The sequence below is a fragment of the Macrobrachium nipponense genome, chromosome 35, assembly GCF_015104395.2.
Source record: "Macrobrachium nipponense isolate FS-2020 chromosome 35, ASM1510439v2, whole genome shotgun sequence".
NCBI lineage: Eukaryota > Metazoa > Arthropoda > Malacostraca > Decapoda > Palaemonidae > Macrobrachium > Macrobrachium nipponense.
This window is the reverse complement of record NC_061096.1, coordinates 47,826,796-47,831,795: the sequence shown is the minus strand read 5'-3', so window position 1 is coordinate 47,831,795 and position 5,000 is coordinate 47,826,796.

The following is a 5,000-nucleotide window of genomic DNA, read 5'->3' as shown; positions in this document are numbered from 1 at the left end:
GAGACCGGTTCCCTGTTGCGGAGTTTGGCGATTTGTTTTTGGTAACACAAGACACCGTACAAAACAGTTCTTGGCGTCTTTGTTCAATTCCCCGCTTTGCCAACGTTGAATCGGAGGGATTTTTTTTCCTTTCTCGATATAATGTAGTTCGGATACCACAATAAGCCTAGGTCCTGTTAATAGGAACCAATTGGTTCCTAGCAACGTAAAGATATCTAAGCCTTCGTGCCAGCCCTAGGATAGCTATTAGTCAGCTCAGTGGTCTGGTTAAACTAAGATATACTTAACTTTTGTTTCTGAATCTTTGGCAACGATATTGAAACAAATCTTTACATTTTTGCTAAAGGGATACTTTTAGGTACAATATGTTTTGCATGGTATATTTGCAGTTTAGTTTGATAATGCAAAACAATATACAAAACAGTTCTCTACATCTCTGGCAACAATATTTAAAGAAATCTTTGTTGGGTACTACACTTAATTAATTTTATACGATGTATTGGCGATTTGTTTTGGTAATACAAAACAATGTACGAAACAAATTTCTGCATCTTTGGCAACAACATTCAAGCAAATCCTTACATTTTTGCTAAATGGCAACTTTTAGGTACAGCAATGAATTAGTTTTGCATGATAGATTGACGCTAAATTGCTGAATAACTTTGTTGACGCGAAATAATGAATCTTTTGAATTTGGCAAAAAATATTAGTGAAAGGTCACATCATCATTCTGCAATTACCGCTTTGATTCGGTAGTTTTCTATATAATAATAATAATAATAATAATAATAATAATAATAATAATAATAATAATAAGTAACAATAATAATAACAAATGACAATACACAAAGCACTACACCCAAGAGCAAATACAGACAGACTATACATAAACACGAAAGGAAGGAGGGAGAGGACTACTAAGTATAGAGGACTGCGTCAACATCGAAAACAGAGCACTGGGGCAATATCTGAAAACCAGTGAAGACGAGTGGCTAAAGAGTGCATGGGAAGAAGGACTAATAAAAGTAGACGAAGACCCAGAAATATACAGAGACAGGAGAAAGACAGAAAGAACAGAGGACTGGCACAACAAACCAATGCACGGACAATACATGAGACAGACTAAAGAACTAGCCAGCGATGACACATGGCAATGGCTACAGAGGGGAGAGCTAAAGAAGGAAACTGAAGGAATGATAGCAGCGGCACAAGATCAGGCCCTAAGAACCAGATATGTTCAAAGTACGATAGACGGAAATAACATCTCTCCCATATGTAGGAAGTGCAATACGAAAAATGAAACCATAAACCACATAGCAAGTGAATGCCCGGCACTTGCACAGAACCAGTACAAAAAGAGGCATGATTCAGTGGCAAAAGCCCTCCACTGGAGCCTGTGCAAGAAACATCAGCTACCGTTGCAGTAATAAGTGGTACGAGCACCAACCTGAAGGAGTGATAGAAAACGATCAGGCAAAGATCCTCTGGGACTATGGTATCAGAACGGATAGGGTGATACGTGCAAACAGACCAGACGTGACGTTGATTGACAAAGTCAAGAAGAAAGTATCACTCATTGATGTCGCAATACCATGGGACACCAGAGTTGAAGAGAAAGAGAGGGAAAAAATGGATAAGTATCAAGATCTGAAAATAGAAATAAGAAGGATATGGGATATGCCAGTGGAAATCGTACCCATAATCATAGGAGCACTAGGCACGATCCCAAGATCCCTGAAAAGGAATCTAGAAAAACTAGAGGCTGAAGTAGCTCCAGGACTCATGCAGAAGAGTGTGATCCTAGAAACGGCACACATAGTAAGAAAAGTGATGGACTCCTAAGGAGGCAGGATGCAACCCGGAACCCCACACTATAAATACCACCCAGTCAAATTGGAGGACTGTGATAGAGCAAAAAAAAAAAAAAAAAAAAACAAAAAAAAAAAAAAAATAATAATAATATTTTTCCAGATATTTTGAAACATTCATACATACATACATACATACATACATACATACATACATACATACATACATACATACATACATGTTACAAGCAATAAAAAAGCTTTATAAAAGATCAAATAATAGGCCTTGGCAAACTAGGAGTTTATCTTCTACAAATATTCCCAATATTAAACCAACGACATTTTTTCCTTCCACAACATCGAAAAAGAATCCCAATTCGGAAATAACCAAATTACTCTGAACGGCGAATTATCTCTTCTCGCCTTCATTACTAAGTCACAGGCGTCAAAATAATACTCTTTTGAACCAAAACGCCCAACCGAGCAGCTCTTTTGTTAACAAACACAGACGTTGTCGAATAACAGAGCCATTGCTCTGATCAATTCTCGGAATACAGAGTTGTGGTATACTTTGATCTGGCTCGGAGTGGCGACATTGAATTTAATACGCTGGGCAACGCAACAGAGGATTTTAAACATTTTACTGTTTTGAAAAATACGCGAATTCGTGTTTGCATTTCGCCATGGTGTAGAGAGAGAGAGAGAGAGAGAGAGAGAGAGAGAGAGAGAGAGAGAGAGAGAGAGAGTCAAAAAGATGCAGAAAATAAAGGAGATGAAATACATGGACCTAAATGTGGAACTGGAAGAAAACCCCAAAGTTTGTTTTAATACTTATTGAGAAAATTGACAGCAAAACTGAAGATAGGAAGCGGGAATGGAGGTAAAGTGAAAATCCTAAAAGTGAGTTTAGTCTCGGGCCGAAGGGACGCTTCAAACATACTTTAGTAATGACTACAGTGCACCACTTGGGGCGCATGGACGGCTCTAACCCCTCCTGAGGACGTATATTAAACTAACCCCACTTCATAAAAATGTCGAATATCTAAATGTTATAATGATTCATGCAATGAGAAATCTATTATTTTTCTTTGCTTTGCGTAAGGATTCTTGTAGATGCAAGGAAGCGTATTTCATTGAAATTTGCAAAAATAAAAACAAATATTTAAAAAAAATGTCCAAAATATATTCCTTCCTGTTCAAAGTTATCCCACTGTGGCACTGCCATGCAAACATGAAGTTTGTGAATGAGCCGAAACACGCTCTTTGTGAATGAATGCACCTTTTGATCCAGTATGCATCGAAAGCAAATGTTTACGCTAGGTCTTAGAGGGTTGGTTTCTATTCACATTGGTCTTGGTGGCACTCTGGAAAGATTTTTCACGGGTAAAAACTCTACTGAGTTTGAGTTACAAGCATGGCATCTGCACAAGTCTGCTTTGAAAAATGAGTAGGCCAATATGCTGTTCTAACAGTCAATGGGCTTATTTTATTTTTTATGAAGGTGGTCTATACGTTATGCGTTTAGACCCTCCCACAAATCATGTTTCCTAGCAACTGAACTACCCATTCAGACCATAGACTGTTAGTCCCCCTCTCGAAGCTGAATTGAAAATTGACTTCAGACAGTTACAGCTAATTTTTCAAAGTACTTTTGAAGGCAAGTGTATGAAATTTTGGTAGTAAGCGGCAATTCCAGTTATAAATGCAAACAATTATGTATTTATTTTTACAGCCTGAAATGCTTTCTTGCCAGTGTTTATTTATTTATTTATTCATTTATTCATTTATTTCTTGAGTAACCGAAACCATTTAAACTAAATCTCTACGAATAACCAATAGCTGTAACAACATTTTCAAATTAGATGAATAAACAGATAATAGATTTTCTTATAAACAAAATAAAAACATGCAACATATGAAGGATTATCCTCCTCGAAGTACTGACCTGCAAATCCAATCAAAACAAATCGACCATATGCTCTTCTTCTGCCGTGTATGAAAGATAGGACTGAGCAGGATGAAGGAGAAGGGGAAAGAGAAGTGAGAATAAAAGAGGAAGGAGGGGAGATGAAAGAGGATAGAGAGAGAGAGAGAGAGAGAGAGAGAGAGAGAGAGAGAGAGAGAGAGGCGGGTGTTCCCGAAAACTGATAGGAATAGTTTAGGACAATCGAGAGAGAGAGAGTAGAGAGAGAGAGAGAGAGACCCGAGAGAGGCGTTCCCGAAAACGATAGGAATAGTTTCAGGACAATCGATGAGAGAGAGAGAGAGAGAGAGAGCGAGAGAGAGAGAGAGAGAGAGAGAGAATAGAGAGAGAGAGACGAGAGGAGAGAGAGAGAGGACGGGGGGGAAAAGAAGGAAGCCAGACCAAGAGGGGGAGGAAGGGGGAAAAGGGGGAGAAGAAGGAAGAGAGAGGAGAGGGGGGATGGGTTCCCCCCGGGGGGGGGGGGGGGGGGGGGGGGGGGGGCCCCACGGGGGGGGGGGGGAAGATAAAAGGGAGGGGGGTAGAAACGGGGGAGAGGGGGGGGGGGGGGAGAGCAATGGAGGAAGAGAGAGAGAGAGAGAGAGAGTTACCCGAAAAAACCGATAGGAATAGTTCAGGACAAAAGAGAGAGACGAGAGAGAGAGAGAGACGGAGGAGAGGAGAGGAGAGACGTGGGTGTTCCCAAAAACCGATAGGAATAGTTTAGGACAATCAAGAGAGAGAGAGAGAGAGAGAGAGAGAGAGAGAGAGAGAAGGGGGAGGGAGAGAGAGAGAGAGAGAGAGAGAGAGAGAGAGGGTTTCCCAGAAAGATTGGAGAAAGATTAGGCCGACCCGCAGTGACGCCTAATCAATCACTCAGTCCTGAGAGATTGCTGGATGCTGAACCTAAGCATTCTTCGATAAGTGATTGATATTCTCGCTCACTTCACGACTCCTTTGCAAAAGGCCTCTTGGATGATATCAGTCATGGTTTTAAATACGTACAATTACACTCATGCCCTCAAACGCACACTAAGTATAAAATAATTGTTATTCGTTTGTGCAGTGTTAAATTCTCGGGCATTTTCAAGCTTTTTACGATTTATGAAGATCAGGCCTGGTTTTTGAAACGAAAATGGTGATGTCACAGCTTGCACAATTAGGTTTGTCACTTTCACAAAAACGCGCGCGCGCGCACACACACAGAAGTGCATTACATACCTACACGCGCA